Here is a 13,101-nt window from a genome sequence, read left to right as displayed (position 1 = left end):
GGTCGCTATCACAAGGGGCAATGCAACGTGACGTTCTTTTGCACTAAGAGGTTGAGCATACAAACAAATAAGTGCATGGCAACCTCTGCTTCCCTCTGCGAAGGGCCTATCTTTTACTTTTATGCAAAGAGTCAAAGTTTTCGCTCTATTCCATTTTATTTTCTCCTTTGGCAAGCATCACATGGTGAGGAAAGATCTAGGCACATATGTCCAGTTGAATATGGGTAACATGAGTTATTATTGTTGACATCACCCTTGAGGTGAATACGTTGGGAGGCGAAACTATAAGCCCCTATCTTCTTATGTGTCCGGTTGAAACGTTTTGCTCATGTGTATGCGGTGAGTGTTAGCAATCATAGAAGACTATATGATGGTTGAGTATGTGGACTTTCCTAAAGGCTCCGATACGTGACCCTTCCTGAAAAGATGATGAATTGTAGTTGCAAAGTTGACTGAGAACATAGTTTGTTGGTTTCTAATTGAGTTTTTGCTTTATACTTCGATTGTGTGATGAACTGTTACTTATTCATGAGAAGTATATAATAAAAGTTCTATGATAAAAGTCTTATGTTTAAATTTGTTGTTGTTATAATAATGATCATGATGCTTCTATGTCCGTATTTTCTTTTTATCGACACCTCTCTCTCCAAGCATGTAGACATGTTTTTCGATTTCGGTTTTCGCCTGAGGACAAGCGAGGTCTAAGCTTGGGGGAGTTGATATGTCCATTTTGCATCATGTTTTCCTACTGTTATTTATGATGTTTCTATCCATAATAATGCTTTTTGGAGTAATTCTAATGCCTTTTCTCTCATAATATGCAAGGTATACACAAAGAGGGAGAATTCCGGCAGCTGGAAATCTCGACCTTGAAAAGCTACATCAGGCCACCTATTCTGCACAACTCCAAACAAGATGAAACTTCACGGAGATTTTTTATCAAATATATGAGGAATATTGGAGCAAATAACTACTAGAGGGGGCCCACCAGGTGGGCACAACCCACCTGGGCGCGCCAGGGAGCCCAGGCGCGCCCTAGTGGGTTGTGCTCACCCAGGCCCACCTCCGGTGCCCATCTTCTGGTATATAGGTCATTTTGACCTAGAAAAAAATGAGAGGACTTTCGGAATGGAGCTCCGTCGTCTCGAGGCGGAACTTGGGCAGGAGCACTTTTTCCCTCCGGCGGAGCGATTCCGCCGGGGGAACTTCCCTCCCGGAGGGGGAAATCATCACCAACAACTCTCCCATCTTGGGGAGGGCTATCTCCATCAACATCTTCTATAGCACTATCTCATCTCAAACCCTAGTTCATCTATTGTGTTCAATCTCGTTAATGGAACTATAGATTGGTACTTGTGGGTGACTAGTAGTGTTGATTACATCTTGTAGTTGATTACTATATGGTTTATTTGGTGGAAGATTATATGTTCAGATCCAATATGCTATTTAATACTCCTCTGATCATGAGCATGATTATCATTTGTGAGTAGTTACTTTTGTTCTTCAGGTCACGGGAGAATTCATGTTGCAAGTAATCATGTGAACTTGATATGTGTTCGATATTTTGATAGTATGTATGTTGTGATTCCCTTAATGGTGTCATGTGAATGTCGACTACATGACATTTCACTGTATTTGGGCCTAAGGGAATGCATTATGGAGTAGCAATTAGATGATGGGTTGCGAGAGTGACAGAAGCTTAAACCCCAGTTTATGCGCTATTCCGTAAGGGACCGATTGGATCCAAAAGTTTAATGCTATGAGTAGAATTTATTCTTAATACTTTTCTCGTAGTTGCGGATGCTTGCGGGAGGGTTAATCATAAGTAGGAGATTTGTTCTAGTAAGAACAACACCTAAGCACCGGTCCACCCACATATCAAATTATCAAAGTAGCAAACACAAATCGAACCAACATGGTGAAAGTGACTAGATGAAATTCTCGTGTACCCTCAAGAACGCTTTGCTTATCATAAGAAACCGTTTTGGCCTGTCCTTTGCCTCAAAAGGATTGGGCTACCTTGCTGCACTTTTGTTACTACTATCGTTACTTGCTCGTTACAAATTATCTTGCTATCAAACTACTCTGTTACTTACAATTTCAACACTTGCAGACATTACCTTGCTGGAAACCACTTGTCATTTCCTTCTGCTCCTCGTTGGGTTTGACACTCTTATCGAAAAGAGCTACAATTGATCCCCTATACTTGTAGGTCATCACATGCAAGCAGAGTTGAGGTAGACATTACCCTGGAATTAAAAACACGAAGAGCGAACAACTAGAAAAGGGAGTGGCATGCCTCAAGTACAACACCCTTTGTCAGCTTGTTCTGCCTAAGAAGCCTCATCCGTAAATTCCTGAAAATGAGTGCCAAGGAGCAAGAGATGAACACCTACTGCACTATATATAACTTCCTTGCCCTCTGCATAATAGAGCAGTAACAGGGGAAGTAAATACTGAAACTTTACTTAGAGCATCTCTAGCAGATCCCGTATAAGCCAGTGAAGTGGATTTTCCCGGCCGTCTTTGATAACCCACAAGTATAGGGGATCGCAACAGTTTTCGAGGGTAGAGTATTCAACCCAAATTTATTGATTCGATACAAGGGGAGCCAAAGAATATTCTCAAGTATTAGTAGTTGAGTTGTCAATTCAACCACACCTGGATAACTTAGTATCTGCAGCAATGTATTTAGTAGCAAAGTAGTATGGAAGTAACGGTAACAGTGGCAAAAGTAACGGTTGCAGTTTTGTAGTAATTGTAACAGTGGCCACGGTAAAATAACTACGCAAAGAGCAATATGTGAAAAGCTCGTAGGCATTGGATCGGTGATGGAGAATTATGTCGGATGTGATTATTCATGCAACAGTTATAACATAGGGTGACACAGAACTAGCTGCAGTTCATCAATATAATGTAGGCATGTATTCCGAATATAGTCATACGTGCTTATGGAAAAGAACTTGCATGCCATCTTTTGTCCTACCCTCCCGTGGCAGCGGGGTCATATTGGAAACTAAGGGATATTAAGGCCTCCTTTTAATAGAGTACCGGACCAAAGCATTAACAAATAGTGAATACATCAACTCCTCAAACTACGGTCATCACCGGGAGTGGTCCCGATTATTGTCACTTCGGGGTTGCCGGATCATAACACATAGTAGGTGACTATAGACTTGCAAGATAGGATCAAGAACTCACATATATTCATGAAAACATAATAGGTTCAGATCTGAAATCATGGCACTCGGGCCCTAGTGACAAGCATTAAGCATAGCAAAGTCATAGCAACATCAATCTCAGAACATAGTGGATACTAGGGATCAAGCCCTAACAAAACTAACTTGATTACATGATAAATCTCATCCAACCCATCACCGTCCAGCAAGCCTATGATGTAATTACTCATGCACGGCGGTGAGCATCATGAAATTGGTGATGGAGGATGGTTGATGATGACGACGGCGATGGATTCCCCTCTCCGGAGCCCCGAACGGACTCCAGATCAGCCCTCCCGAGAGAGTTTAGGGCTTGGCGGCGGCTCTGTATCGTAAAACACGATGAATCCTTCTCTCTGATTTTTTTTCTCCCCGAACATGAATATATAGAGTTGGAGTTGAGGTCGGTGGAGCACCAGGGGGCCCACGAGGCAGGGGCGCGCCCAGGGGGGTAGGCGTGCCTCCCACCCTCGTGGGCAGGGTGTGAGCCCCCTGGCCTTGATTCTTTCGCCAGTATTTTTATTATTTCCAAAAATAATCTCCGTGGAGTTTCAGGTCATTCCGAGAACTTTTGTTTCTGCACAAAGATAACACCATGGCAATTCTGCTGAAAACAGCGTCAGTCCGGGTTAGTTCCATTCAAATCATGCAAGTTAGAGTCCAAAACAAGGGCAAAAGTGTTCGGAAAAGTAGATACGACGGAGACGTATCAACTCCCCCAAGCTTAAACCTTTGCTTGTCCTCAAGCAATTAAGTTGACAAACTGAAAGTGATAAAGAAAAACTTTTACAAACTCCGTTTGCTCTTGTTGTTGTAAATATGTAAAGCCAGCATTCAAATTTTCAGCAAAGATTATGAACTAACCATATTCACAATAACACTTAGGTCTCACGTTTACTCATATCAATGGCATAATCAACTAGCGAGCCATAATAATAAATCTCGGATGACAACACTTTCTCAAAACAATCATAATATGATATAACAAGATGGTATCTCGCTAGCCCTTTCTGAGACCGCAAAACATAAATCCAGAGCACCTCTGAAGATCAAGGACTGACTAAACATTGTAATTCATGGTAAAAGAGATCCAGTCATAGTCATACCCAATATAAATTAATAGTAATGGATGCAATTGACAACGGTGCTCTCCAGCTGGTGCTTTTTAATAAGAGGGTGATGACTCAACATAAAAGTAAATAGATAGGCCCTTCGCAGAGGGAAGCAGGGATTTGTAGAGGTGCCAGAGCTCGATTTTGAAATAGAGATAAACAATATTTTGAGTGGTATACTTTCATTGTCAACATAACAACCGAGAGATGGCGATATCTTCCATGCTACACACATTATAGGCGGTTCCCAAACAGAATGGTAAAATTTATACTCCCCCACCACCAACAAGCACACTCCACGGCTGATCCGAAACAACGGGTACCGTCCAACTAACAACAATCCTGGGGGAGTTTTGTTTGCATTTATTTTGATTTGATTTTCATAAAGCATGGGACTGGGCATCCCGGTGACCAGCAATTTTCTCGTGAGTGAGGAGCGGAGTCCACTCCTCTTGAGAATAACCCGCCTAGCATGGAGGATACAGACAACCCTAGTTGATACATGAGCTATTCGAGCATACAAAACATAATTTCATTTGAAGGTTTAGAGTTTGGCACATACAAATTTACTTGGTACGGCAGGTAGATACCGCATATAGGAAGGTATGGTGGACTCATATGGAATAACTTTGGGGTTTAAGGGATTGGATGCACAAGCAGTATTCACGCTTAGTACAAGTGAAGGCTAGCAAGAGACTGGGAAGCGACCAACTAGAGAGCGACAACAGTCATGAACATGCATTAAAATTAATCTACACTGAATGCAAGCATGAGTAGGATATAATCCACCATGAACATAAATATCGTGAAGGCTATGTTGATTTTGTTTCAACTACATGTGTGAACATGTGCCAAGTCAAGTCACTTAAATCATTCAAAGGAGGATACCACCCCATCATACCACATCACAACCATTTTAATAGCATGTTGGCACGCAAGGTAAACCATTATAAACTCCTAGCTAATTAAGCATGGCATAAGCAACTATAATCTCTAATTGTCATTGCAAACATGTTTATTCATAATAGGCTGAATCAGGAATGATGAACTAATCATATTTAGAAAAACAAGAGAGGTCGAGTTCATACCAGCTTCTCTCATCTCAATCAGTCCATCATATATCTTCATAATTGCCTTTCACTTGCACGACATAACGATGAGCATAATAATAATAGTGCATGTGCTTTGGACTAAGCTGGAATCTGCAGGCATTCAATAAACAGGAGAAGACAAGGAAATATGGGCTCTTGGTTAAATCAACAATAATGCATAAAAGAGCCACTTCAACATTTTCATAATGGTCTTCTCCTATCGACCCCCAAAGAAAAGAAAGGAAATAAAACTATTTACACGGGAAAGCTCCCAACAAGCAAAAGAAGAACAGGAAAATGTATGCTAGTAATTCTTGCATCGGAAACCTTCCTCGTTTCCCCTACAGCAATTGTATCAATAAACCCCTCCACCTCGTTACGATGTGGTTCCTCTACGCTGCCCGAAAAGGGCAACTTGCAAATCTCACAAAATTCAGAGAGGGCCATCTCCTTATACTCATCATATAAATAGAAATCCACCGAAGGTGGTGACCTCCTAGCATGGAAAGGAAAATTTTGCACAAAAATATTAGTGAGTAGGAGATACCGTTCCCGTTGGTCGCGGAGGAAATCGGTGAGGCCTGCATTCTCAGCTAACTCATAAAAATCATCATAAATCCCGGCTGCTCTCAAGAAATCATCGCAAGGCCATTCACACGGCCGAACTTCCGCGGTGAGAGGGAGATTATATTTGGGCCTCTCTTCTTCTTCACTTTGCTTATCCTTCGAGCTTCGGCTCGAAGAGCCCCTCAAAAACCTCTTCATCATTTTCTGAAAATTTCTGAATTTTTTAGTAACTTCAAATAAAAGTGAACCAAACTCAACAAAATTGATAGCAACTACTCCTACAAGTGCCTAGAGACTATATCATGCATTAGAAATACTTGGGACCACATAAATTTGACATGCAAGCTCAAGAATAGGGTCACCTAAGCAGCAAAAAATTGCAATGAATAAAGCACTAGAACAAAAACTAATTGGACCATTGGAGGAGTCACATACCAAGGAACAATCCCCCAAAGCAGTTTTGTGAGAGGAGCTTTGAGCAAGGAGATCGAAAATGGCAGCAAAATGAGCAAGAACTCGTGCTTGAGCTGGTTGGTGATTTTTTTGGGAGGAAGAAGGACTGTGTGGGTGCAGGAATAACTGGAGGGGAGCCACCATGGGCCCACGAGGCAGGGGCGCGCCCAGGGGGGTGGGCGCGCCCTGGACCCTCGTGGCCAGGTGCTTGCTCCCCCTGCTGTGTTCTCAGTGCCAGATATTCTCAAATATTCCAGAAAAATCATATTTCAATTTCAGGGCATTTGGAGAACTTCTATTTTCAGTGTATTTTTATATTGCACGGATAATTCAGAAAACAGACAGATAATACTATTTTTGCTTTATTTCAACTAAATAACAGAAAGTAAAAAGAGGGTACAGAAGGTTGTGCTTTATGACTTCATCCATCTCATGCTCATCAAAAGGAATCCACTAACAAGGTTGATCAGGTCTTGTTAACAAACTCATTCCGAATAACATGGAACCGGAGAAATTTCGAATAACACTATGTTACCTCAACGGGGATATGCACGTCCCCAATAATAAGAATATCATATCTCTTTTTGACAGTAGGAAGAGGAAATTCAAAACCTCCAAAAATAATCGATGGAATTTTTCCAATAGAGTTTATACTATAAGCTTGAGGTTGTTTCCTCGGAAAGTGTACTGTATGCTCATTACCATTAACATGAAAAGTGATATTGCCTTTGTTGCAATCAATAATAGCCCCTGCGGTGTTCAAAAAGGGTCTTCCAAGAATAATAGACATACTATTGTCCTCGGGAATATCAAGAATAACAAAGTCCGTTAAGATAGTAACGTTTGCAACCACAACAGGCACATCCTCACAAATACCGACAAGTATAGCAGTTGATTTATCAGCCATTTGCAAAGATATTTCAGTAGGTGTCAACTTATTCAAATTGAGTCTACGATATAAAGAGAGAGGCATAACACTAACACCAGCTCCAAGATCACATAAAGCAGTTCTAACATAGTTTCTTTTAATGGAGCATGGTATAGTTGGTACTCCTGGATCTCCTAGTTTCTTTGGTATTCCACCCTTAAAAGTATAATTAGCAAGCATGGTGGAAATTTTAGCTTCCGGTATCTTTCTTTTATTTGTAACAATTTCTTTAATATACTTAGCATAAGGATTCATTTTGAGCATATCAGTCAAATGCATACGCAAAAAGATAGGTCTAATCATTTCAGCAAAGCGCTCAAAATCCTCATCATCCTTTTTCTTGGATGGTTTGGGAGGAAAAGGCATGGGTTTCTGAACCCATGGCTCTCTTTCCTTTCTGTGCTTCCTAGCAACAAAGTCTCTCTTATCATAACGTTGATTCTTTGATTGTGGGTTATCAAGATCAACAGCAGGTTCAATCTCTACATCATTATCATTGCTAGGTTGAGCATTAACATGAACATCATCATTAACATTATCACTAGGTTCATGTTCATTACCAGATTGTGTTTCAGCATCAGAAATAGAAATATCATTGGGATTCTCAGGTGTGTCAACAACAGGTTCACTAGAAGCATGCAAAGTCCTATCATTTTTCTTTTTCTTCCTCTTAGAAGGACTAGGTGCATCTAAATTATTTCTCTAAGAATCCTGCTCAACTCTCTTAGGGTGACCTTCAGGATACAAAGGTTCCTGAGTCATTCTACCTCCTCTAGTTGCAACTCTAATAGCAAAGTCATTATTCTTACTATTCAATTCATTGAGCAAATCATTCTGAGCTTTAAGTACTTGTTCAACTTGAGTGGTGACCATAGAAGCATGTTTACTAATGAGTTTAAGTTCACCTTTAACTCTAGACATATAGTCACTCAAGTGTTCAATCATATAAGCATTGCGTTTTAATTCTCTACCAAAATAAGCATTGAAATCTTCTTGCTTAACCATAAAATTGTCAAACTCATCTAAGCATTGGCTAGCAAACTTAGTAGGAGGGATTTCAGCTTTATCATATCTATAGAGAGAATTTACCTTTACTACTTGTGTCGGGTTCTCAAGACCATGTGTTTCTTCAACAGGCGGTAAATTAAGACCATGTATTTCTTCAACAGGAGGTAAATTCTTAACATCTTCAGCTTTTATACCTTTTTATTTCATAGATTTCTTTGCCTCTTGCATATCTTCATGACTGAGAAATAGAACACCCCTTTTCTTCGGAGTTGGCTTAGGAGTTGGTTCCGAAAGTGTCCAATTATTTTTATTTGTCAACATATTATTCAATAGAATTTCAGCTTGATCGACTATTCTTTCCCTGAAAACACAACCAGCACAACTATCCACGTGGTCTCTGGAAGCATCGGTTAGTCCATTATAAAAGATATCAAGTATTTCATTTTTCTTGAGAGGATGATCAGGCAAAGCATTAAGTAATTGGAGAAGCCTCCCCCAAGCTTGTGGGAGACTCTCTTCTTCAATTTGCACAAAATTATATATTTCCCTTAAAGCAGCTTGTTTCTTATGAGCAAGGAAATATTTAGCAGGGAAGTAGTAAATCATATCCTGGGGACTATGCACACAACCAGGATCAAGAGAATTAAACCATGTCTTAGCATCACCCTTTAATGAGAACGGAAATAATTTAATGATATAATAGTAGCGAGTTTTCTCATCATTAGTGAACAGGGTGGCTATATCATTTAATTTAGTAAGATGTGCCACAACAGTTTCAGATTCATAGCCATAGAAAGGATCAGATTCAACCAAAGTAATTATCTCAGGATCGACAGAGAATTCATAATCCTTATCAGTAACAAAGATAGGTGAAGTAGCATAACCAGGATCATGTTTCATTCTAGCATTCAGAGATTTTTGTTTCAGCTTAGCTAATAATTTCTTAAGATCACTCTTATCATTGCAAGCAAGAAAGTCTCTAGCAGTTTCTTCATCCATAACATAACCCTCAGGCACAACAGGCAATTCATATTTAGGGGGAGAATCTTCATCATCACTTCCATCAATATTATCAGTTTGAATAATTTCATTCTCTCTAGCCCTAGCAAGTTGTTCATCCAGAAATTCACCTAGTGGCACAGTATTATCAAGCATAGAAGTAGTTTCATCATAAGTATCATGCAAAGCAGAAGTGGCATCATCAATAACATGCGACATATCAGAATTAATAGCAGAAGCAGGTTTAGGTGTCGCAAGTTTACTCAAAACAGAAGGTGAATCAAGTGCAGAGCTAGATGGCAGTTCCTTACCTCCCCTCGTAGTTGAGGGATAAATTTTAGTTTTCTCATATTTCAAGTTCCTCATAGTGACCAGCAGATATAAATCCCAAGTGACTCAAAGAATAGAGCTATGCTCCCCAGCAACGGCGCCAGAAAATAGTCTTGATAACCCACAAGTATAGGGGATCGCAACAGTTTTCGAGGGTAGAGTATTCAACCCAAATTTATTGATTCGACACAAGGGGAGCCAAAGAATATTCTCAAGTATTAGCAGTTGAGTTGTCAATTCAACCACACCTGGATAACTTATTATCTGCAGCAATGTATTTAGTAGCAAAGTACTATGGAAGTAACGGTAACAGTGGCAAAAGTAAAGGTTGCAGTTTTGTAGTAATTGTAACAGTGGCCATGGTAAAATAACTAAGCAAAGAGCAATATGTGAAAAGCTCGTAGGCATTGGATCGGTGATGGAGAATTATGTCGGATGCGATTATTCATGCAACAGTTATAACATAGGGTGACACAGAACTAGCTACAGTTCATCAATATAATGTAGGCATGTATTCCGAATATAGTCATACGTGCTTATGGAAAAGAACTTGCATGCCATCTTTTGTCCTACCATCCCGTGGCAGCGGGGTCCTATTGGAAACTAAGGGATATTAAGGCCTCCTTTTAATAGAGTACCGGACCAAAGCATTAACACATAGTGAATACATGAACTCCTCAAACTACGGTCATCACCGGGAGTGGTCCCGATTATTGTCACTTCGGGATTGCCGGATCATAACACATAGTAGGTGACTATAGACTTGCAAGATAGGATCAAGAACTCACATATATTCATGAAAACATAATAGGTTCAGATCTGAAATCATGGCACTCGGGCCCTAGTGACAAGCATTAAGCATAGCAAAGTCATAGCAACATCAATCTCAGAACATAGTGGATACTAGGGATCAAACCGTAACAAAACTAACTCGATTACATGATAAATCTCATCCAACCCATCACCGTCCAGCAAGCCTACGATGGAATTACTCACGCACGGCGGTGAGCATCATGAAATTGGTGATGGAGGATGGTTGATGATGACGACGACGACGGATTCCCCTCTCCGGAGCCCCGAACGGACTCCAGATCAGCCCCCCCGAGAGAGATTAGGGCTTGGCAGTGGCTCGGTATCGTAAAACGCGATGAATCCTTCTCTTTGATTTTTTTCTCCCCGAACGTGAATATATAGAGTTGGAGTTGAGGTCGGTGGAGCACCAGGGGGCGCGCCCAGGGGGGTAGGCGTGCCTCCCACCCTCGTGGACAGGGTGTGGGCCCCCTGGCCTTGATTCTTTCGCCAGTATTTTTATTATTTCAAAAAATAATCTCCGTGGAGTTTCAGGTCATTCCGAGAACTTTTGTTTCTGCACAAAGATAACACCATGGCAATTCTGCTGAAAACAGCGTCAGTCCGGGTTAGTTCCATTCAAATCATGCAAGTTAGAGTCCAAAACAAGGGCAAAAGTGTTTGAAAAAGTAGATACGACGAGACGTATCAGTCTTACGGGGTGGGCCAAAAATACGGCCCGAGCAGGTCCGCTAAAAAGGGCCCGGACCGTAAAACTTTTACAATCAGCCCTTAAACTGCATTGGACAACATGCAACAGCCTCTGGAAATAATGGTCCTATTCATATGCTCAATAAAACCATTTTGTTGAGGAGTATAAGGAACTGTATAATGTCTGACAATGCCTTCAAACTTGCAATAATTCTCAAATTGCTTAGGACATAATTCCATGCCATTATCAGTGCGAAGTATTTTTACCTTCTTTTCAGTTTGTCTTTCAATCATAATCTTTCACTCTTTAAAAGCTGAGAATGCTTTATATTTATGCTTCAAGAAATAAGTCCCTCCATTTCTCCATATATGCGGACGCTGGTGCTTTTTGGGGTTCCCGTCCCTATTCTCCCTCATCCACCTCCACTGCAATTTCCCTCCTCCGGCGAGAAATCCCTACACCTTCGGCTGCGATTTGCGCCATATTCGGACGCGCCCGCTAGCGTACAGGGGGGCAGATTTGTCAAGTCCGACTGTAGATCGTCTTCCTAGTAACACTTGGGACATGTGCCATGCATGTGTGTGTGCATGTGCATACAAACCAAGTTTGGTTAGGCATCGATAGATCATGAGCTCCTCTTGGAGCATAGTAATCTGCTGGTACGCAGGACATCAAAGCAACAACAGTATATACTATACTAATTAATTATTGGTGTGTTGGATTTAGTCCCACATCGGTTGTGGGGACATAACACGATTTATAAGGATGGGGGTGTCCCCTCCTAACAGGCCAGTCTTTTGGAGGGAGAGGGCCTCTCGTAAGTCGGTGTTGCTCTCCGGTTGGGCCTGGTTGACGCATGTGAGTCAAAACGTTGGTGCTAGCGGATCCGGGATTGCGTAACAATTGGTATCAGAGCCCAGGTGCCCGGATAAATCTCGGCGAACTCACGGGTGGTCGATCATGGTTGGTGGGCTGGAAACGCTGGTGTTAGCGGGCCCATGTGTGACCGATGTGTGAGGGGAAGATTGTTGGGTTTAGTCCCACATCGGTTGTGGGAGGAGACATAACACGATTTATAAGAATGGGAAGGAGGGGTTGATGCATGTGGGTCAGAACGTTGGTGGTAACGGACCCGGGATTGCGTAATAATTCTTTGTTAGAGTTGTATCGAATATTATTGTTCGTTGTCAAATTGTCGTGGAGGCTATACCTCGGCGTGTCGCCGGGAGGAAACAGCGGAATCCAGAAACGGTTACCGTGAGATCGGAAAGCATCAGGATTCGGCGAGATCGCTCGGAAGCGCGTGCAGCAGATCAATTTGTTTGGCGGCGGGGTGTTCTGGTCCGGGAGTGGACTCCGGATCGGTCACGAGCGAAGGCTCGGCTAAAGCGTGGGGCTGTCTGGTGCGCAGCGTGGCCTCGGCCTAGGCGCAGGCCCAAGGCAGCACGGCCGCATGCGGGAGCAGCCATGGCCCGTGTCAAGGGTTGGGCCACTGCTGCAGGCGTAGGCGTGATGTCTAGAAGCCTAAGGCGGAGCATCGCTGTAGAAGCCGAATGAATCAAAGGCAGTGTGAGATTTGTTTATGGAGCTGCTAAATCTCAGTCGATTGAGACTTCGCGAAGTCTCAGTCGATGAGTCAGCCGTTGGATGCTTTGCTGGCTTGAAGATTCGCGTTGGGCGTTTTGTCCCTAGTTTCGGCCTGTCTAAGGACCGAACTGGCCCGTTTTTTCCTCGAACTGTCATGCCGTGTGAGTGTTTGCTTTTGTGGGCTGGGCAGACGGGCTTTTTTTTCCATCGTTTTGTTTTCTCTGTCTTATTTTTTGGGCCGCAATAGAGGAGGGGAACAGACAGTTAAGCGTCAGCACTCAGTCCTCTTTGTCTCTCTCCATTCCCC

The sequence above is a fragment of the Aegilops tauschii genome, chromosome 2 (assembly GCF_002575655.3).
Source record: "Aegilops tauschii subsp. strangulata cultivar AL8/78 chromosome 2, Aet v6.0, whole genome shotgun sequence".
In the NCBI taxonomy this organism is placed as follows: domain Eukaryota; kingdom Viridiplantae; phylum Streptophyta; class Magnoliopsida; order Poales; family Poaceae; genus Aegilops; species Aegilops tauschii.
This window is presented reverse-complemented; position numbering follows the sequence as displayed.